This window comes from Crotalus tigris, unplaced genomic scaffold (assembly GCF_016545835.1).
Source record: "Crotalus tigris isolate CLP2741 ecotype Arizona unplaced genomic scaffold, ASM1654583v1 scf7180000023830.6690815, whole genome shotgun sequence".
In the NCBI taxonomy this organism is placed as follows: Eukaryota; Metazoa; Chordata; class Lepidosauria; order Squamata; family Viperidae; genus Crotalus; species Crotalus tigris.
In genome coordinates this window covers 5,886,906-5,910,993 of record NW_024100214.1, presented here as the reverse complement: position 1 = coordinate 5,910,993, position 24,088 = coordinate 5,886,906, and the positions used below count along the sequence as shown (strand labels likewise).

Sequence of the window (24,088 nt, the reverse complement as noted above, 5' to 3'; positions counted from 1 at the left end):
AAGCTCGAAGGCCTGAGTTTGACTCAAAGACCACTACTGCTGCAAATCCTTTTGAAAGTGTCATGTGAAATGATCGATAGAGCGGACCCTGTGTCCAACTCCATTGACAAGGGAATCCCTTGCAACTTCACATCAATGCAAAGATTTTTTTTAAGGGGCTTGTGTGCCCCTGTCCTCAGAATACTCCTGCGCAATGCACAGAAACCCACCCTGTATTGGCTGGGGACCCTGGTACCTTTCTGAAGCAATTCTTCCCGAGGTTGGACCTTCTGACGGCCCAAACAGACGGAGGCAATGTGGCCTTGCCTGCCACATGCCCGGCAAATGGCGGAGCAGAATCTGCAGATGGCGAGCTTGTGGAGTCCTTCACACCCAAAGCACTGAGGAGATGCTAGGGCCTTGTCTGGATGCTCCTTCGGCCTTCTCTCTGCTGGCTGGTGTAGCCTGTCCACCTCTTCTTCAGGATCCAGTTCTGGATCTTCTCGAGTGACCTCTTGATGGACGGTCACGGTGGCTGGAGGGTTTCTGGCGAGCCACAAAGCTTTCACAGCGCCGCCCACTGCTTCTTCAGCTGTAACCTCTCACAAGGCATCTTGGAATGAAACTTCTTCCTTGGTGAAAATCTTTTGTTGCAGCTCCCTGCTCCTCAGGCCACACACAAAACGATCCCACAGCCTCTCCTCCAGGTCCTTGAATTCACAAGGCCTGGCTGCTTGTCTTAAGGCAGCAATAAAGTCCGCGGCAGACTCACCTGGCCTCTGGTCCCTCTGCTCGAACGCGTGCCTCCAAGCGATTACAGAAAGTTTAGGCTGGAAGTGATCTTTAAGCATTTTCTTCAAGTCAGCGTAAGTTACTGACTCCAAAAGCGTAGGGTCCACCAGATTCTCTGCTATGTCAAATGTTTCCTGTCCACAGACATATAGCAGAGTTGCTGCTTTAAGGCCGTCTTCCCTTATCTGATTGACGCTGAAATAGTTTTCCACTCGAGCCAAGTATGAGTTCCAGCGCTCCGGGTGGGACACATCAAAATCAGATAACCGGCTAATCTTAGACATCTTAAGTCTTACAGTCTCGTTAATGCCTTTGCTGCAAGCCTCAACTTGGGAGAAAGGGTCCATTTGCCGAGATCACCTCCAGCGATGCTGTGCTGACAGGCTGAGTTGCTATGCTGGACGCCGACTTCCCAGACTTTAGGACCTTCTGTGAGTCCTAAATTGTTTGGTAGATCTTCCTCTTGCCTGCAGCGATCCCACCTTCGTCGCCAGTTTTATATTTGCAGGGTTGAGGCATTAAGCGGAGACACGTTGTGTAAACAAGCTTCCTTTATTACTCTCTTCTTACTACCAACAACAACCAAAATGGCACACAGGCCTTTTATAATATTTCAAACCTGGACAATGTCAACCAATGATTGCAGAGGCTGTCTCCCACCTTGCGCATGCCCACAAGGCTGGAGACAGCCAATCTGATCCCAGGCAGCTTTGGTTCTGCCCGGGACCCTTTGCAACATTTCTGAGTCTGCTGAATGCTTCAGCAGGCTCAGGACATAACAGATTGGACAATAATTTGTCTGAAATGGTACAGAGTTTCCTGCTTGAACATATGTTTCTATTCTATTGCCTTGGATCTGCGTATGCTGGATAGCTATAATTTTATGTCCCAGCTTCCTTTTGTAGAGATACTTGTATTATTATTTGGAACAATAATAATCAAACTCATAAGCAAGAAACTACTAGAGAATTGCATAGCTGCTCCTTAAAAAAATACAGACTTCTCCCTAACCTGACTACTTGCTGAATGTAGCCATTCCTTATTCAGTCCAGTCCTTCAACACAATCTTGTAAAATATTAAACAAAATTGAGTTTGCCAGCAATACAGATTTACACTTGCCAAAAATGCTGGGGGAAATTTTGAGAAGTAGGAAACCAAGTTATAGATGAGGCTACTTTGTCCAGACAGTAGCATTAAGACATTTAGAAAGGAGAATAGTTGCCATCCATCTCTATTATACTACAGCAAAATTTCTGAAGGAGGAAATATGGTAAAATAGATGCTACTCCAATGTACTACAACTAGCACTTTTTCTCTTGCTACCCAGAAGAGTAATAAAGCTGCCATTTTAGTTCTGTAATTGAGGGAAAAGATTTAGGCAATATTTTATCAAAGCACACACTTTTATGGCCTAGAAGCCACTAGTGAAGCCCAAAATATCCATATAGTCTCCATACAAATTGCTGAGCCATCTTCAAAAAAGGACAAAGAGATGACTTTATCAGACAAGTTAGCTGATTCAGCAGCAGCCTTTTTTTTCCTGATTTCCTTTAAATAGTAAGATAAGGGTCAGAGAGCATGAAAGGGAGGGGCACTGGAGCAGAGAAGACAAAAAAGTCTGCAATGTGGTGGTACTTGCAATTCAGGAGGATTTCAACTAGTAAAGAATAGGGATGGTGGTAAAAACAGGAGTTGTGGGGCAGTATATGTCCACATGGTAACTGGTGATTTAACAAATTAAACTCTGATTCTACAATTGTAAGCATCGAAACAAAATTAGTGTGTGTGTGTGTGTGTGTGTGTGAGAGAGAGAGAGAGAGAGAGAGACGGAGAGAGAGATCACCTAACTATCAACTAAATGTAGTTAAAGATTTATTAATAGCCTGATTATGTGCTTCAAAGTATGAAATTCTCAACAATATGAGAAAGAGCATAAAGAGCCAGATTCAGAGCTCTCTGTCACCTATATTATAAGGATTTGGTCCCAGTGAAGCTCAGGAACTGGTTTCAGGCTCCTGAACATGGGAAAGAACATTGAAAAAAAAAATATATGGGGACTGAAAGGGGGGAAAAAAGAAAAACCAGTTTCCACCAACATTATTATCTATCTACAAGTCTGATTAAACCCACAGATAGGAAGGACAAGTAACTTTCACTGGACCAATTACAGGAAAAGTTAGTATTAGTATTTCTACAAATGCTAGAAATCATTACACTAATTTTCAAGCAAACCAAATATTGTATTAAAGAATTATTGAAACAGCTTTTGCCTACTTTCAAAGAAAACAAATGTGCTTATTGGAAATTTGTGAGCAATACAGGAATTCTGAACATTCAGGAATCATCCTTGCAAGAAACAGCCATATGCATGAGCTGTTCTACATGTATAAGTTCCATAATATAAAGACATCAAGACAATTCTCTCATCTCTTAGCTTTGTTCTCTCTGGAACTGCATAGATTTTATCTTATTGGAGCCTGACCAGGACATGAATCTGTGCTTTCAAGCCCCAATCCTCCTGCTACTTGTCTATACTGTATGCCCGTGAAAAAGTCTTTCTGATTGACCAGCCATATAAATCCATTTCTCTAGCTGCCTAGCAACCTCTGTCTCAAACAATTGCATGATCTGCCTAGCATGTATGAGACTTTCTAAAATGTAAGACCCGCAGTTCTATTAGAGCATGGGTGTTAAACTCACCACGTGACGTGTCGCAACACATTACAATTTTTTTTGCATTGCCGGCAATGGGGTGGGTGCGGCTTTAGTATGATGAAACTGACCCGTGGGCCGGCAGTTTGACACCCCTGCATTAGAGCTACTGATAAAACAATACAATCATTTTATAAATCAGTTTCAGCTCACAGGTTTTCTAATTTTAGATTACCCAATACATCTGCCAAATGACCCAAACAAGCACTTAATTCCATTAAGGAAATATCTTCCTTTAATTACTCTCTTTTTAAAAAATAATGTAATGCTGGTTTCTTAGAAGAAGTTAACAGCAAACCATTTTAGTTTTGCTGCCAAGCAAACCACTTGCACTTGTCCATGAAGTCATCAGGTGGCAAGGTCAACTGAATGGAGACTCTACATTGTAGGCTAATAAAGGGAAAATAATATACACATTTGTTCCTAGACCTGGAAGATATTCAAAATTATAGCAATTTCAGGAATGCCATCCTGCAGGAAGTAACCTGATGAGCAAATAATTCTGGCATCCACAGCTATGAGAAGAAAGCTGTAATGAAAAAAAGACTGCCCTGGTTATTCTTTAAAAAGCTAAGTATATATTTACTATTCACTAATCTCCAGTAGTTATTTACCTGGCCATTTTTAAGATAACAAGAGTTGTACTTAGGGTATAGGTAGCTAAAATGTGGCATATATACATCAGGATTAGGTAGATATGGAAACCTGGCCATAGGATAGGCAAACCTGGGCTTTCCTGTCTCTCCAATGCTATATTATGGTCTATATCATGGCTCAGCAGGGCCTCACATTTAAATAAGTTGTTTACTGGAATGCCATTTTAGATAACCTGTCCATGACTCATAGAAAAATTCAAAGACTGAGCTTTCAAGAGGGGGGGGGGGTTTGTTTTTTTTTAAAGTCCTGCATTTCTTGTACTTTTCTTCTTCATTTAATTTGGCAAAGTAGATGTTTCTGGTACACCCACTCATAATCACAGTTGTTTACTGACATATTGTCTGGATTAGATTAGTTACTGTGGTTTAGGTCTATGGGAAGGCAATTAAAGTAAGGACTATCAATACTGTCACTGCCTGATCTTGCATATTCTTTCTGGAAGGAGTTTGTTTGAAATTATGTCACAATGCAAAGATCCATAAAAATGAAACATGGTTTTGTGAGTCTCTCAAAGAAATCTAGTTTGTTCTACAATAATCTTGAAAAACTGCAACCTCTCAAATCCACTTCATCTTAGATGCAGTATGATTTTCAGGATCACATCTAAGAAGTGAACATTCACACTCTGCTATTTACTTTGAATAAATTGCGCTGCCTCCACATTCTCTCTCTAGATGAGAAAAAAAAGCCATTTCTTCCACTGTCCATTTCATAAGAACCTAAAGCAAAATGGAAAGCTAGCCTTAAATTTTGGCATGCTGATAAGAGAAAGCAGATTAACAATCAACAACAATGACAAACAAACTTTTAAGAAACCCAGCCATGTGTAATGATATAATCTACAGCTCACTCTTGGGTAATGTTTATTAGAGAAATTTGAAATCAAGAGGTCAGAATGTGCTGATACACAAAGAACAAAGGACATGTACTTTGCATTGCAAAATCTTGTCCCAGTTAGGGGCAAGGACAGGTTACAGTTTTAACATAGAACTGTAGTGTCAGAGACCTGTTGAATTAGTAGTTGGTTTTGCCAACAACAGAAATTACATTTAGCTATTGTGGGATTGTCCAATGAAGGCCCTCTCTAGCCGTCTTGGGAAATTTCACTCACCTGCTCTCTCCAGAGTAAATGAGAAGAGACCAGGTGACTGAGAAACCTGAATTGTTTTTCTTCCCATTAGTCTCCAAGAGACTAGTGGAAAAATCTAAGCAGTTAATTGGATGCACAAGGCATTCGGGAGGCAAGCAGTCTCACAAAGCAACAATCAGCACAACACAATAATAAATCCCTCCGTCCAAAAGATAGTTCCATAGGTACCACTGCATCTACATCAGATTATCTGCAACCATATCTAAATCAGAACAGAAAGACACTTCTTGCAGACAACATAAACAAAATTATTTTTCATATCTAATAATATGTGTGCAAGTGCCTAATTAATTTTTGTACCTACTCAGTAAGAGCAACCACCAGACTTGGTAGTTTCCGTACCTGTTAAGACTGGGAACTAAAATATCCACACACATAGGTTGCCAATTTTGTTGGTTTAAATCACTTAAAACTGGAGTTGGGCAAAGTCAAAGTTGAATACTTTTATATGTTGTATATTTAAAAAGGTTTGCATGGACAAAACACTTATCAGGAAACATGTTTCTTTCTTGCCGGATGTGTAGCATGTCAATTGCTTGTTTTAGCTATTTATTAATGATCAAAAATAATTAATAAATTGATGAGAAGGGTTAAGTGAGAAGCTAATTAGGCTGGCTCACTTGGCAGAATGAAGGATATTCAGGTTGAAGGCTACTGTTTGGGGCAGTAACATAGGTTAGGGAAGAGAGCTATAAAGAAGAATTGATGTCTGAATGGTGAAAAAAGAACGATTAAAATGTAGGCTAAGGGATGAGCCTGGGTTCTGCTTCAAGCAGCAAAATATCTTGATTCACGCTTGCAAATTTGATACTGATTTAGTACATGGACTGTAGAACAGTAAGTGTCTGTATGTCACCAATTATTCAGATGCCAATATACTAGGTTTTAAAAATAGATAAAACACCTTATTCTGTGGGCAAAAGAAGACACAGGCGCGGTTTATCTTTTAACACAAACATCAAACAACTTTAAAAGCAACTGTAAAAAAAACTTGCAAAGAACTAAGGAGAGGAGAAGTGGATCAACATATTTCTATTCATTACTTGGTGGGAATATAGCGCACAACCAAGCCATGGCAGCATCTTGTGGATTTGAAAAGTCCTATTCATTCCCATTAGTGAACAGCAATATACCAGGTCTTGCTTAAAGTTGGCTGTTTCACTGGAAAAAAGAGAGATTTCAAAGCTCTGCTTAGAAGAAATAGCCTCTGGATTGGCAGCAACATTTTCTAGCAGCCTCAGATCATTGTTTCCTAGGGCAACATATTATCAAGTGACTCTCTTCTCAAGCTTTGGAGAATTTGCAAAAAGAAAAAAGATTTGTGGTATCAAATCTTAAGGGATTTTTTCTTTACATATTTTTCAGATTTGGAAATATATATATCCATCATACTAAGGAAAATCATCACTTGCAGAATAAATTTCTTGGGGAAAACAAAATGAGTGGAGTTTCCCAAATATTTGCTCAGACCAACCTTGTTTCTTGCCAATACAGAAACCAAAGATTTAGCAGCTGGAATCCTAGCTGGCTTGTAGGTCTGTTATTTTACCCAACTCTATTGTCAAGGTTTAAGTCCTATAATGAGAAAGTCAGTTTGGTGTAGTACAGTGGTTCTCAACCTTTTTAATGCCGCGACCCCCAACCGGTCGTAAGTCGAGGACTACCCAACCGGTTGTAAGTCAAGGACTTTCCCTGCCCGGGAGCGCCACACAAGCATGGTGCCGCCCCCTGCGCCGGCCGAGGCGTAGCTGGCAAGCGGCAGAGACGGAGCAGGCCGACCACCGGCTGGGCCACCAGCTGGCCCAGCCCAAGGGAGGTAAGGCAGCCGCCGGGCCCCACACACGCCAGCAACCCTCCCTGCGCCTGCCGGCCTCCCACCTCTGGCCCTCTTTTACTTACATTTTTAATAGTTGCTCAGCAGGGAGGGGTGGAAACTTCCAGACAGCTCGCCTTGGCTGCAGACAACTTGCAGCACCGTTTGCTGAATGGGACTTTTGGCGGGCTCAGCAGGGCAGAGACAGCCTGGACAATTCCTATTGGCTTTTGAAAGCTAATAGAATTAGACTCTATTCAAGATAGTCTATTCTATTGGCTTTCAAAAGCCAATAGAATAAAAGGGAGTAGCACAGCTAAGGAAAAGGGGGAAAAAATGGCAGACTGCGTTGTTTGGCGACCCCCGTGAAATGGTCACTTGACCCCGAATGGGGTCGCAACCCACAGGTTGAGAACCGCTGGTGTAATAGATAAGGCACTAGGCTAGAAAGCAGGAAACTATGAGTTCTAGTCCTCCCTTAGGTATAAAACTAACTGGGTGACCTTGGGCCAGTTGTTCTCTCGTAGCCCCAGGAAGGAAGCAGGTAGTTGCTAGGAATTAACACTGGCTCAAAGCTACCCAATCCACAAAAAGGTGCCATAATAGCCCTCTAGAGCAGTGCTTCTCAACGTTTGTGTGACGGCGACCCCGTCACACAAACGTTCTGCGCATGCGTGGCGCCGCGCGCATGGGGGCAGCGCCCCCCACGCGACGCGCATGCGCGGCGGCGCCCCCCACGTGCGACGCGCATGCGCGGCGCCCCCCCCACGTGCGGCGCGCATACACGGCACCCCCCATGCGCGGCGCGCGTGCACGGCGCCACCCCCGTGCGCGGCGCGTGTGCACGGCGCCGCGAAAAATGGCGGATCGCCGCCTTTGGCGACCCCAGAAAAATGGTCGATCGACCCCAAATGGGGTCGCGACCCATAGGTTGAGAACCACTGCTCTAGAGGAACAGCACCCCCCCCTCCGAGATTCTCATGGCTCCTAGCCTCATAATGTTTAAGAAGTCTCAGAAGCCCTGGCTGTTCCCTCAAGTTTTGGGCTAGGATGAGTGCTGAGCCCCTATAGAATTTTAACTCTTTGAGGAATTGCCCTTTTTGGACATACACAGTTTGCATTTCTTACTGTTTTATTGTTGTATTTGCTGCTGTATTCCAACTGAATATTATGGAGTTGGGCAGCATTATAAATCCAATAAATAATAAATCTGCACATACATTTTACAATGACGTTCACCTCTAATTTGAAAGCAGCATCTCCCTCTATGGTGAATCTTACAAACTCAAGAAGATAGAGGTTATGCATTTTGACGGAACCACAGCCAAACTCTTTAGTAGCAGGAGAAAGAAAACTTGGTTTAATCATAATTTTTGTCTGTGAAGGGTATGCTTATCCATTCTTGGCACTACCATTTACCATTTTCAAATGAGAAATGTAAACTGCATAAAACAAGCTATAAAATAATGCCACACTAGTCCCCTTTTCCCATGCTCCTGAGTTGCAGTGACCTCTTTTCACTCTCCAATACATTCTGTTGGCACAATAGAAGCAACACTCTGTGAAAGCCCAAAAGAGATTGTCCATAGCTTCTCCTAATGAGAGTACAAATCCAAAGATGCCTTCAGCAAATTTGCTCAGGGACCTTCCCTCTCCTAGGGACAATAAACTGCAATTCATCTCTAGGTATGAATGCCAATTTTCAAGCACCATCCATTTCCTGTTTCACAGATGCTCAGCCATGAGCTTGCTTTTTTCAGGTGAGAGCTTCTGCCTCAGTGAATGTGTTGATTTTATCCTGTTCTGTGACTAGCAAACAAAGGCTAATGGAGTGGAGTGAAGGACTGATGTTCTCTGGCAACTCTGAATTAGGCAACTATTTTGCAAACACTGCTCAGGGGACCTTCAGAAACCTTTATGTCTTTCATCCTGAATACTCTGGAAGCCAAAGGAAAACCACCGCTATCCAAATATTCTCAGTTGTTACCAGGAGCTATAATCAAATCTAATTAATAAGAATACAGAAGGGAGACTAAAGTGCCGCTAGTGATCAGTGAAGGTGATTGGTGGCTAGCGTTTAATCATGTAAAGTTTAATTCCTGTAATTGGAAAGGCCTATCCCTTGTGAATGAGGGAGGTTTTGTTCTGAGGCAATTTATGCAAGCAAAAGTGAAGATGGTGAGTGACCCCACCTCTGTGTTTTTCATACTGAAAGAAATTGTGTTTCAACAAGGCTCTGCTTATTTGCAGCTCTAAGTCATGAGAAATGAAAATAAACCATTTTTTTCTATTCTGCCCAGCAAAAAGTTCTATGGAAGACAAAGGTGAGCCTATTCCTACACAAGTAAGCCATTGACATTTAGAAGAATTTCATATGAATTATTCAGAATCATTTCCTCTCACAGGAGCTGAGTAGCAGTTAGATACCTCAGTGAAGTTTTAAAAATTGAACAGGTTTTAAACTTTGGTTTTCTGCTCCTAGAATAAGAGTTGATGCAAAGCACATAGAAGAATAGCTGATTGACAGGAAGCTTGAGTCATACATCACAAGGTTAGGCACCTACCACTGCACTGGCTGGTTGAAGTCTCTTTTTTGCTGTCACATAACTAGCGGTAAATGCTGTCTATGTTCACTCTGTTTAAATCCCTGATCTATATCTATTGAAGATTTCAGTTCATATCACAAAATGCAAATTGGACTTCATTAATTCAAATACCATCTCTGATCAATTTTTAGTCTGAAAAACAAATAAAATTACCCTACGATTAAATCCATTTTGTTACCTCTGACACTTTGTTCCCTAGTAGAAATCTAATGATTTGGAATTGTTCAGCCTGAAAATCTGAGTTTACCTACAGGATGCCAAAACAGAAGCTACTAAATCTGCATAGGATAAACGCAACATGTAAAAGAGATAGACAATTCTGAAAAACTCCCTTCTCTCTTTTCTTGAAACCACCAGTACAAGCCAGGATTTATACATAGATGACATTCCTGGTGTCATTGAGATAGCTTTAAAAATGCTTTTGCAGAATCAGATTTTGTCCAACCAGGTGGTAGAGCAGCTGATTTGGCTAATCTCAAAATGCTAAGCACAACTGAATCACCTCTAAGTTTTGTTTGCCAAAAACACTACAGGGACGTGTCCATGAAGTCAGCAGGAATCAAGCCCAGCTTGAAGGAGACTTTAATATCTTTTCCCCTCTCCCCTTAAAATAGCTGGGTATAACTGCTATATGCACATGACTAAACAGCTTTATTTGGGGACGTTTCAAGGGGACATATGACCCTGCCTTGGCTAAGTCTTAATATGACAGGTTTGACTATGTGCAAATCCAGCCACTGCAACTTGTAAGCCATGGCAGTACAATGTGCAAATCCAACAGTTGTGGAGATACTGCTAGAATGTCATGGGTGGTGCAGAAAAGTGGGTCTGCATCTCCCCCCCCCCACCATGTGAAGCCAAACAGTGAGTTCAGAGACAGGCCTTTTCAGTAGTGATCCCTGCATTATGGAATACAGTCTTCCTGGAGGTGTGGTTGGCTCTTATAATAATAATAATAGTAAAGTTGGAAGGGACCTTGGAGGTCATCTAGTCCAACCCCCTGCTCGGGCAGGAAACCCTACACCATTTCGGACAAATGGCTGTCCAGTCTCTTCTTAAAAACTTCCAGTGTTGGAGCATTTACTGCTTCTGGAGGGAGGCTGTTCCACTGATTAATTGTTCTCACTGTCAGGAAGTTCTCCTTAGTTCTAGGTTGCTTCTCTCCTTGATTAGTTTCCACCCGTTGCTTCTTGTCCTGCCTTCAGGTGCTTTGGAAAATAGCTTAATTCCCTCTTCTTTATGGCAGCCCCTGAGATATTGGAATACTGCTATCATGTCCCCCTTGTCCTTCTCTTCGTTAAACTAGACATACCCAATTCTAGCAACCGTTCCTTATATGTTTTAGCCTCCAGTCCACTAATCATCTTTGTTGCTCTTCTCTGTACTCTTTCTAGAGTCTCAACATCTTTTTTACATCGTGGTGACCAAAACTGGATGCAGTATTCCCAGTGTGGCCTTACCAAGGCATTGAAGAGTGGTATTAATACTTCGCGTGATCTTGATTCTATCCCTCTGTTAATGCAGCCTAGTACTGTGTTGGCCTTTTTGGCAGCTGCCGCACACTGCTGGATCATATTTAACTGATTGTCTACTAGGACTCCGAGGTCCCTCTCACAGTTACTACTATTGAGCATGGTGCCACCTATGCTGTACTTGTGCATTTGGTTGTTCTTGCCTAAATGTAGAACCTTGCTTTTCTCACCATTGAATTTCATTTTGTTAGTTAGTGCCCAGTGTTCAAGTCTGTCCAGATCCTTCTATATATGAAGCCTGTCTTCTGGAGTGTTGGCTATTCCTGCCAGCTTGGTGTCGTCTGCAAATTTGATGAGTTCCGCATCTATCCCTTCATCCAAATCGTTGATGAAGATGTTGAAGAGTACTGGGCCCAGAACAGAGCCCTGGGGCACCCCACTACACACTTCCCTCCATATATATGCAGTTCCATTGAGGACCACTCGCTGAGTACGGCCGGTCAGCCAGCTACGGATCCATCTGGTGGTGGTTCTGTCTACCCCACATTTTTCTATCTTTTCAAGTAGTAGGTTGTGATATACTTTATCAAATGCCTTACTGAAGTCCAAGTAAATTATGTCCACAGCATTCCTCTGATCCACTAATTTTGTCACTTGGTCAAAGAATGCAATAAGATTTGTCTGGCATGATCTATTTTTGACAAACCCATGTTGGCTTTTAGTAATGACTTTGTTTGCCTCTAGGTGTTCGTTGATTCGTTGTTTGATTATCTTTTCCAGGATCTTCCCAGGTATTGAGGTCAGGCTGATAGGTCTGTATCTCCTTATCTCCTTAGATTCAGGAAAATAGTTCAAAACAGTTCTTTGGCAGCTGGCACTGCCAAATCCAGGAACCTTCATATTCCAGGACAGCCACATACAGGAAAACTGTCATATGCAAGCTTAAAAACAGTTAACTCTCACAGCTTTCCCAAAACAAAATCCAGGACATTTATTTTATTTATTTATTTATTTATGAGACTTATATACCGCTTTTAAGTGCAAGCACTCTCTAAGCGGTGTACACCAGTAAGCAATGTGTGTGTGTGTATGTATATATATATATATATATATATATATATATATATATATATATATAAAAATATATAAATATATATATTTACATTGCCCCCAACAATCTGGGTCCTCATTTTACCTACCCGGGAAGGATGGAAGGCTGAATCAACCTTAAGCCGGTGAGATTTGAACCGCTGACTTGCTGAACACAGTCAGCTGAAGTGACCTGCAGTACTGCACTCTAACTGCTGCGCCACCTCGGCTCAAATGACTTTCACAAATTATTGAACAATTTGTGAAAGTCATATGCTTCTCTGGGAAAAAAAAAAACAGGAGGGAACTTTTTTTCCCATTACAGTATAAACTACTGACCTATTGGAGCTTCAGTATGATCCCTGAAATATGAAAATATTTAGAAGCATAAATAGTAGAGATCAGAGCTTGCTTAAAAGTGAGGAAATGGAAGTAGCCTTAAACCTGCCTCCTTTGAACTCCTTTCTTTCAGAATCATCTCTAGCTCTAGTTCCTGAGTTCTAAATGGTCATCTATTAGTTTACTACTTCCCAGCAATATGATTTATCTACTCAATTTTAGGATGACAAACATGTAATTTTATTTCATAGGCATGGAATACTTTGGGAAGTCTACTAGAGAAGAATCATGTTGAGATATAACAAACTAAGCATTTTGAAACAGCCCTTCTCAGTTTGCTATCCTGAACAATGGGACAGATTGAGTGAAAGCTAAAAAAGGAATAGAAGGGAGAATAGCTATAAGCCATATGAGTCAGCTAGCAGTTTATCTCATGAATACCATCTCAACTCACATGGCAAGAAATCTGAAAGGAAATTTGGAGACTTCACCTTAATAAACTCATTACAGCTGAGGGTGTGAAATTTCTCTTAGAGTTCCCAAGATTCTGTATTTATCCTAGAGCTGCATTACATGTAGCTTCTTGAAACCTTGCTCTCCTTAGCTATATTGGGCATGACAGACAGCAAATTACATGGTCCTAGCCCACATAACCAATGGTCATGCTACTTGGCAATGTTGGAGTTTGTAAACCAGTGTTTCTCAACCTTGACAACTTTAAGGCATGTGGACTTCAACTCCCAGAATTCCACAGCTCTGCTGCCACAGAGAAGAGGATGTCAACCTATTCTCCAAAACACCAGAAGGCAGAACAAGAAGCAATGGATGGAAACTAATCAAGGAGAGAAGCAACCTAGAACTAAGGAAAAATTTCCTGACAGTTATAACAATTAATTAGTGAAACCCCTTGCCTCCAGAAGTTGTGGGTACTCCAACACTAGAGATTTTAAAGAAGAGATTGGACAACCATTTGTCTAAAATGGTATAGGGTTTCCTTCTTGAGCAGGGGGTTGGACTAGAAGACCTCCATGGTCCCTTCCAACTGTGTTTTTCTGTTATTCTGTTATTCATATTCTTTCTTCTGGCAAATTATCTGCTGCCTCCCCCAAACATTCTGTTGCTGATAATTCTAGCTGCTGCACTCACATATGTCACATACAAATACATCTTTGAGATTATTATAATTTTCTCTGAAAAACCTGCCCAAAGAACAGAATTAGCCTTGCTTTCATAGACAACATTTCTGACTATATACCTTGATCATAGTTCAGTTTCTTTTTATATGACCAAAACCTTTACAGAATAGAAGGTGCTGAACAGAGCAAAGGGGGGGAAAATACATTATCCTGCAGCTAAACCCAATCCATGTACCATACACACTCATCTCTGCATGTACTATGCAACCATCTTTGTCTCTCTTTCTTTTTGAATCAATGGGCAATTCATACATTTGATACAGATCCTGTCCAAACCAGCTTTTGTGGAGGATGCAGCAGTCTGAAAGCTGTAAAACTAGTAACTTGCCCAAGAATTGACACATAAGATAGAGAGATGGTGTTGAATTCCAAAACACAAAGCTGCTCTTTGGAAGCCCAGTTCTTACCCTTTTTAAAGACATTTTTCCAACTCTCATCCTATATTCTCAAGTTCCAACACTTTTACAACCCATACTCCCAGCCCATAAGATCCATTAACCTCAACATACTCTCTCATATACCTTCAATATCTGTCTCTCTGCATCACTACTACTGAACACACATACACGCTTTCTCTCACACATACTCAAAAAAACATGCCATTCTTCTTGTTCTAAGTCATTCCCAAAAAATTCCAGTCATTCCATACAGCATTAACCTTGCGAACTCTCAAGCTTCCTCCTTCCGTTATATATTCAAGATGGACAATATTTAATATTTATTTGCTACGTATATGTAGGGATGTGGGTCTATACGTATGTTGTTCATAGTATGTTTAGGTGTGTGTCATGTATATTTTTCACTTTGAGAAATTTCATTTTTGATGTGAGCCATTGTGCCCATAGTATAAAAATGACAATAAAGGTTATCTTATCTTATCTTATCTTATCTTAAACACCTTGCTGACTTTCTACTATTCTCCCAATCAGACAACGGTGGCTGGGGAAAGACATTCTTCCCTTCATTTCTTCCTGGATAGCTGGGACACAATGTTTTAAGAGACCAACTGGTGGGCCAAAGTGGGAAAAACTGGAAGGAAAGAGAAGAAGAAAAAAGAGGATGGACTTAATTGCAGCAGTGATTCTTCTTTTTCCCTTTTGTCTGTCACCCTCTCCATTCTTTCATATTTTTGTATCTTTATCAGGCCTTGAAGAGCTGGTTTTGCCCATAAGCATTGGGGCAAAAGGAATTCAACAAGGTGGCATGCTGATGTGTGGAAGATTATTGCCCCAAGGGCCCTGGAGTTTTTATTGTGGTTGTTTGTTAACTGTTTGTGAGTCATCCAGGGCTGTGGTTTGTAATAGGGGTGGCTATACAAATCCTTAAATAATCTGATTCTCATATAGTCACTCTTAATGCATCACTACAGTGTACTGGATGTAAGGGCAAACTCTGAGATGAAACCACACTCATCAATTTGTATAAACACAGGCTCCTTTGTTCACAATGGAGGTGGAGATCAGTTTCTAAGAATAAGCACAGTGGAACCGTTCAAGTATTAAGACTACAAAATAAAGGTTTCAAGAAAATAAATGGCTTGGTTGGCCCACCCATATATGCCACTGAAACGGTACTTCCTGTAGTACAAAGAAAGCAAAATGCTAATACAAAATAGTCAAGAAACCTAAAGTATTTCCTCCTTCTCAAACAGATCTTAACAGTGCAACATAAAAAAGGAAGTATTAGACATTAGAGATCTAAGAACCAACATTTTCTATTGGAGAAAAAAATGTGGTATGATAGTAAAACATAACAGTATTTACAGCAGCTGCTCAGCCTCCCTCAAAACCATCGACACTCCCTCAGTATACCTACCTGCAGTTTCCTTATGAGGTTTAGTGGCCTCCTTCATGGTCTATTATTTTCACTTAATATTTAAAAATACTTTATCTGGTTATATGGAGTACAATCCAAAAGGAAGATTCTATTCGTGCAATCAAGAGAATCGAAAAAGTTAGAGAATAAGCAATGTTATTTCTGAAGACGTGTGATGGTGCAATATGGAAACTTTCTCATAAAATTCCCCTTAGAAATATATAAAGAATAACATAGAGACCAAAGCACAAGCTTTAAATCTAGCCCTGCTAGTTTTTTATTCAGATTCCCTAATCTAAAACCCCATAAACACCTTTCTATGCTCTCAGAACTTCAGCTTGTCCTTTTCAAGGTGTACATTTTTTGGCTTGTTTGGAATTGACTACCAAATAGCATAACAAACAAATCAGGATTAAGCAAGCCATGGCTGAATCTGCTGTGTGAACCTAGTCATATGCTGCAGTTAATACTAGCTCCCAACAAATATTTTTAACATGAGTGCTCCTTGCAGCTTTTTTCTATTAATATCTGAGGCATTTTATTTGATTTTTAATAAATATTTAACAGTTCTGCCATGCAATGTATGCATGGTAACAAACTTAATTTGTTCTCTGCATTTGTGATTTTGTTTTCTTAGTTATTAGCTTTCCTTTTCTGCTCATATGTACTCCCTCTGCTTGGTGTACTTGAAAATGAAACATTGTGCAACACTCAGCAAAACCAGAGTATATAGTGGAAACCAACACGATTTAGGCAGAACACATTACTTCTGCATTATCTAACTTTTAGAGGTTTAGAAAACCATTTTTTCCTCTAGCAAGCACAACACCTCAAAATAGAAAATCAATTGAATGCACAAATGTGAACCTTGCTTTCTGAAATACCAAATGAATCTTAGCCTAAGTCAGTAAATTAACAACTATCCCATCAAACATTAAATACTGTGTTGTAACCTTTAGAACAGTGTTTCCCAACTTTGGCCACTTCAAGATGTGTGGATTTCAATACCCAGAATTCTTCAGCCATCATGAAAAACTGCTTTAGAATCATGCTGTGCATGTATGTCTGTGTTCTATAAGCTTGTCTGGAGACAGTCATAACATTTTAAAAACATCTCAGTTATGCAGTTGCATGAGAAATTGATTAGATTCTTGAATAAATCATACATCTGGGCATATTCTGAAATCCAATTCCTTTATTCGCTAGGTCACATCAGTTGAGGGATTTATGGAACAATAACAAGGAGGAAGCTAACCTCACTTGGGGGGGGGGAACATTGTACCATAAAGCTCGGGCTGCGGCAGAGAAGGCCTGCCTCCTAGACCAGCCAAGTGTAAGTCCTTGGCAGGTGGCACCTGAAACATATCCTATGCCTGGGTGGATGTAATTGGGGATGGGTGGCTCCTCGGATAACTGGGCCTACTTATGATGTTCATATACTATCAGTTGCAATTCAGGAAAAACAATACAATCAGCCTAGTTCAGGGGTAGGCAACCTCGGCTCTTTTATGACTCATGGAAGTCCATGAGTCATAAAAGAGCCAAGGTTGCCTACCCCTGGCCTAGCTAAACTAATTACTAATTACTTCCTTCAATACGTTACCTGTTTCTGCTCTGGGAAGTGAGGGGAGGGGGGTTGAGGGGGGTGGTGGAAGTGTGGGTGGGTAAGGATAATATAGATAAGGTAATTTATAAGAAAGGTGCGGCCTGGGCATTTCCCCTATGCTGCGTTCATGTGTTTGAGAGGGATGAGAGGAGAAGAAAGTGTAGGGAGGAAGTAGGACGGCAAAAGGAGAGGGGGAGGGGAAGAGAGTAGGAAGGGAGGAGAGAGAGAGGAGGGAAGTAGGGAAGGTTTTAGAGAGGGTGGACGCGGCCTGGGGGGAATGGGCAGGTGGTACCAATGGTTATGAATTTATTTTATTTTAAAATTGTATTTTGTATGATTTATAAATGGAAAAAAAAAATAAAAAAAATTAATAAAAAAAAGTTACCTGTTTCAAATATGCATTCATTGCAGGGAGGGTGGTTTGAGAATCTTTTGGATTTATATTTCAGTATTTACTTTTTCTTATTGGTTGTGTTGTTCTTGTTATCTTTTACTTCTTTGAGCCTTCCTCCCAATACTGTAGAAAGCGGGGAATGATTAAAAACTAGTCTTTTTGAGGAGACAGGTTGTAGCTCCACACATTCAGAAAGAGTACTTCAGGATGTCCTTTGTTTATTCAGCAAATCAGCAAATTATCTGTTAAACTAATAAACCAGATGGAATTGTAAAGATTCCATCTAGTTTTCATCCCTTTTCTCTTTGTATAGATAGGATTATATAGGAAGGCTCCTCTGTTAATTCTACCTGTTCAGGTAGAATTTTTCAGATTGTAGACTATATTGTAGGGTGATTCTTTTATTGGTTGATAAGTAGATGATAGTCAAACAGCAATCACAGAGAAGACAGAATTGCTCAATTTGAACTCTGGAAATAAGAACAAAGAAGTGGCTCCACAATCAAAAGAAGACTCTTATAACTGAAGAATACGGGCCAATGGAGACGAAGTAGAGACATCTGATTTCAAATTGCTGATAGTCTGATCAATGACAAATCGATCATTACTTGAGTCTAATTTAGCTTGCTGGGTTGCTAGAAAGGGATTTTTTGTTTGTTTTCTTTTAGGGGTGAATGTCCTCGTAACGTGGCAGATACCATTATTTTCTCCTTTTGAACAATGCTATTAGAAACTTGCTGTGTGCTTTGCTTACCAAACCAAAATAAACTGGAAAGGAAAAGCATTAAGCTAGAAAAATCAAGTTATTATCTGATTGTTCACTGAGAGAAATCAAGAACTTTATGTATATTTCATCACTCCAGAGATGTCAGATAGCCTTGAATAAACCTTGTTCAAAGAGTATTAACTAATAGTACTAACCTGCCATCTTCTCCAAAATTCACCACTACCTCATGGCTGAACAGCTGCCATGTAGTTGGCTGCCAACATTTTGTGCTAGATCTTAAACCAGTAGATATCACAATAAGCAAAGAGCAGTTGTTCAAGGGAAGGCTACACATCTGAACAGACACCCGGCAACACCAATAAAAGAGGAAGAGAAAGTGCAGAGGAGCAAAATGCCCAAACTGACCCTTTGACTAAGCACATGTATTAGTTAGGAACCCAACAAATAAAACAAAAAAAATGTGCTAATTTCATATAAGGGTCTTCAGAACACTCAGTCTCCAAGATGGACTAAAAAGCATGGAGCCTTTGAAACAAGTTCAACTAAGGGTGCCTTACATGGATTTTTTTTTTATTGAAAAGTTTTATAAAAGTTACAATATACACCCCATGCTTCCATCCAAGTACAAACCAGGAATTGATCTGTGAAGATCAAATACAGCAGTGGTCCCAAACCTTTTGGGCACCAGGGACCAGTTCCATTAACAGAGGTTTTCCCGTGGACCAGAGAGTGAGGTTTCACTTGCTGCCTGCATCCCATGGATGGGACTTCGCTTGTTTGCACAACCTGGTTTCTGGCATGCTAGGGACCGGTGCCGGTCCACAAACTGCGGGTTGGGGGCCCCTGAACTAGAGCCTGCCATCTATTGAAGCCATGATGCACTATTAAGATCAGAATAATCTATACATTGGACACTAAAGTTCAACTAGCCAAGCCAATCTTATAGCCATTCTCCAGTCTTGCATCCTCCAGATGTACTGGACTGTGATTTAATAAGTTCCCAATTCACATCCTTTTGATTCTGATAATGTAATCAGGGACAATATCTAAGTCTGTTCTCTAAAGAGAAAGTTAAATGGAAAGAAAGCTAAGTGAGTACTAAATCTAAATGTGTATGAGCAAACTTGCCAAACTAATCTGCTCACTGACTACGCTTACACTATGTACTGCCTATATATCTTACTGTTTCTAATATGAAGACATAACATGAATAAGCAAGCTGTTTTATCAGACCAGGAAAGGCTGTAGTTTCCATGTTAATGTGAGAAGGGGGGGGGAGAGAGAATGTATTATGTTTTCTTCCAAAATAGAGACTACATCAAAGGGGAGAAGATTAAAGGATATATTACTTCTGTAAAAAGGACACATTGCAAACTTTTTACCTGGTCTGTTTTGGCAAAGCTTCACTATAGAAAACACAGGAGTCCTATATTTTAAAGTGTGCTGCCTCTTAAAGGTGTCATCCAGGCAGTTTCAAATATCCTGAATTCTGTAGTATGATGTCTACAGGTGTATTTTAACAAAAAAAAGTTTGGTAAAGAAATATCCAATTTTTTTAATGAGCTTAAATTCAGTTATCTTTTCTCCATCACTAAAGGTTTTAGGATTAATGAATGCATATTTAAACTAAACTCCGCCCCTCAAATGTTAAACATGGGGAAGCAAGAATCATGCTATCAAAGGGAATATAACACATTTTAGATTGTGACTGGATAACTAAACACCTAACTCTGAAAAATCACAGGACAGCTCAGGCATGTTCCTTTGGCGGTTAAGTCCACTGAACTTTGGATATAGCTCCAATCAGACTTTCAAACCCTGCAGGATGAAGCAGCAGAAACTGGCAGGGTTTTTATACCCCATACCCACTTCAGCATCCATGTTTCCTGGATCTCCTCCTCCTTTACCATCAAAACCTTTTTGATGTTGTTTCCTGTCCACATCTCCCAAAGAAAAGCATAAAAAAAACCTGATACAGCCACAAATATAAATTGGCATGGGAAGCAACCCTTCAAATATGCTGCCAACTATAGTCCAACTCTTACTATTCCCTTTCTGGTTGGGAATGATGAGGGTGGCAGAGCAATTAAGTGGGAGGTCACCAGCTGAGAGAAGACTGGAAGAATAGCAGCAGCAACAGCAGGATAATATTCTTGAGAAGCCAAGGAAACTCCCGGCTTCCTACGATTAGGGGACAAAGCCGAGCCTCATTCAAACTTTCCAGTTTCTCCAAGGAAGCCGCGCATTTGCTGAAAGGAAGTGAGGATGTAGTAAGGACAGAGACCCTGCCGGCCTCCAGGGCAAGGATGGGCATGATGCAACAGATACGGTGGGAGGAGGGGATCTCTCCGGCGGAGTTCCGATAGAATACACCCTTCCTCACGCCGTTCGGGATTAACAGGGCAGTTCATCCGTAGGCACCAGCCTTTAATCCGGCTGCTTCATTCTGCAAGTCTGCAGGAGGGAAGGACGCGAGGGAGAAATGTGGGCGGGTGAGCTCCGCCGACTTGCAAGTTAACGCGCTGCAACGGGCACAGGAAAGGGCTGCAACCAACCCCGCGGCTCTTGCAAACCACGACTACCGTAGAACGGATCGGCGGAAAAATTTCGGGCGCTCGGCCACCCGTCCTTGCGCCGAACGAGGGATCTGCACAACGCCGAGCCTGCCCAGACAGCCCATCTGCATCAACGAGCAAACGAGAAAGGGGAGGGAGGAAAGGCGGCAGCAACACTCACCGAGCGTCCAAGCCGTTGCAGCCTCTGCTTCTTGCCCGCCTCTGCCTGGAAACTCCCGAGAAACCGCCAATCCTCCGGCTTAGGTGTCTCTTTGCTTCCCTCCCTCCACTCCGGCTTTTCCTTCAAAGTGGTACAGACCAGGGTTTTTCTTCTTCTTCTTCTTCAGCTCCAGCTCACGCGCCGCCTTCGGTGGCTTGCGGGAATCGCAGCGCCTTTGCTGCTGGTTCTCCCGGTTACGCACGAAAGTTCGCGTCCCCCAGAGAGCTCACGTGAAGCCGATCGCGTCAGAGCTCGCCCTCCCCGCACTCACGCCTCTTTTCGCTCCTGCTCCCGTCACGGCACGCGCCTCCTGAGATGAGGTCAGAGACGGCTGCCTGCCCTGCCAAAGCACATAACATCCAAGCGGAAAGTAGTCGAGCTCTAATAAAAGAAGAGTAACAATCCGGCCTTTGCCAGCTTTGGCTAGTAACGTAGGAATTTAGGAAAAAAAAAAAAATACACGGAGGTACTGAAAAAAATCATACAGTAGAGTACCCTGCAAAGGCCACATGAGAGTGAAGTCCCTTTGCAACTGATAGCTATTTCTGTGGAAGAAAATATAGGATTAAGTTGCACTCAATCTACAAAACTACAAATTATCTATCTCTATACACCCATCCACCCATCCATCCAAAGCTTCACTTCCCATAGCAGTCATTCGCCTCTTTCATTGTTTTTAATTTTAATTCCATTTACTTCACTTGCATTTTTAAAAATACCAATCAAAGCCAGTCTACATTTTCTCTGTTCCTTTGAATCTCAACCCATTCCTTGCTCTATGTTCTTTCCAGATATCTTTTCCACAATATATGTGTTATATATTTCCTTCAACTTTCCTTCATTTGTTATGGCTATCATTCTCCTATGCAGTCTTCTCTTTTAGCAATTCATTCCATCAAGGTTGTCATTCTTTCTAATAGTGTCATTTAACACACTTCAGTATTTTTGTTCACTCTGTTCCAGAAAGTTTCCATATGTTCATTCTTTATGCTGTTTTTTTTCATTCTGCTAAAAGATAAATCTATCTTCTAAAACTCTTTAATGCAGGACATTTCTCTTTGTAAAATCACTATACTTTTTATTCTAGTTCCTTTTATTTTCTGTTTCATGTCCATTTTTCCCTTAATACCGGTAATTACTCTTGATACTGTCAAAAATATGTCCCATGTTCAGAATTTCTCATTGCTCTAGTATCCTTAGCTAATTCTCCTAGTCTTTTATCATAATCTATCAGATCATTCATAGTTTTAGATTCACTTCTTGACCATGTGAGGTGAGTTATTTTTAATCCATTAATTAAAAATAAATATAATCTTTTCTGAGCAGATATTCACACCAAATAATGATTTTTATTCCTGGATCCATGAATGATCCAACTTTTTCCTCATATTCTCATGTTTTTATTCTTATAGATAGGATATAAGAATTCCACATTCTTGATTGCGTTCACTCAGAATGTTGCACAATTTCCCCCAAAACTCATCCCTGCTTCTTCCATTATCATTATTCACTGTAAGCTCAGCAGGCACCAAGTTTAAAAATACTAATTCACTGCTAATGAAGCTTGTTCTCAAGGAGACTGGTGTTTGTACAAGTGTACCACAACAACTATTACCAACTTATAAAGGTCCTTTATTCCACAGCCACAATAATCTAGATGCTAACATATCATGTTTTCTTACATACGTTTCAGAATAAAACCAACATAATTGCATAATTAAACCAACATGTTCCTTATGTGTGTTCATCAACTACATTCCAGAAGTTGGGACCAACGTCATTAAAATATATCACTTCCTTCTGCCTCCTTTCACAAATACACAACATACCTATTTTCCTTGTATTTAATTATTTAATTATGCTCTTTTATCATTTCCTATTCTTACGTTGCACATCACAATCTTCCTCATCAGACAGGCCCTTAGATAACAGCCTCCACCACCAATCATGTATTTGGCCAACCAAGGCTTTCAAATAACAGTTTTTAGTAAGATAGGATGTTGACTAAATTATTAGCCTTAACTATACCTTTGTCACAAGCAGCCATTCTTGCTAATGGAAGGTTTGGCACATTCTGGCCAATAATTCTACAAGTATAATAAGGTGACCAACTTTTTTACAATGAAAAGGAGGACACAAATAAATTGAAGAAAAAATATTGTAAATAAAAGAAACATTTTATTCATTGCAACAATAATACAGACAACTTGCATGTGCAAAGTTTGCCAGCCAGGTGTTTTGGCACACTCAGCAGCAATTCCTATTGGCTTTTGAAAGCCAATAGTGGGAGTAGCACAGCTCATGCAAAAGTTGAAAAAAAAAACTTAAAAAAAAGGTGCTGGAATGCCGTTCTGAGCATTCTCTGAGGGAAAAAAAAGCCCTGCAGATTAGTCTTCAAATATCGAAAAGGAGGACATGAAGGAGGACACTTTTCGAGGGAGGACAGAACTTACAAAAGGAGGACTGTCCTCCCTAAAGGAGGACGGTTGGTCACCTTAAGTATAACCAAAGTCCAGTTTGATTTCAAGCTTTCTAATGCTGTTCTATGCAAACCATAATAACTAATCTAGAAACCGATCTGAAAGTCAATACATTGAGGGGTCCTTGGTGCTCTCTGAACTTGGTTGTTTTCTTGCAGACGTTTCATTATTCAAACTAGGTAACATCATCAGTGCTGTAATGAAACGTCTGCAAGAAAACAAGCAAGTTCAGAGAGCACCACGGGCCCCTCATTTCAACCCTGAGTTACAAATATTCTTTATTAGTCAACACATTGTTCCCCATATCCTATCAAATATGCATTGTAGTAATACACCAAATAAGCAATGTGCAGATAAGATATTAATAAAGGAAAAGAAGCTGGCTAAAGTAGGCTTAAATGAAACTTAGAAGACTTTAAGGAACCTTCTGGAGATAGTAGGTGCTGTGATTGAATTATATTTCTTATTGCTCAAGGCATTCCAGA

The 24,088-nt window shown here is 40.7% G+C and overlaps 1 protein-coding gene across 2 annotated transcripts in view; it reads right to left on the bottom strand.

Moving 5' to 3' along the window:
• Positions 1-21,513, bottom strand: part of SLC25A22 (solute carrier family 25 member 22) — a 68,124-nt gene extending 46,611 nt beyond the window's left edge. Inside the window, exon 1 of one of the 2 annotated variants that reach the window (XM_039321927.1) lies at positions 21,085-21,513. The gene's annotated coding sequence lies outside the window, so the exon portion shown is untranslated. Of the gene's footprint in view, positions 1-17,612; positions 21,054-21,084 lie in introns of those variants that run through there. The other variant, XM_039321931.1, reaches the window with a different exon arrangement.
• Between the last annotated feature and the right edge of the window lie 2,575 nt (positions 21,514-24,088).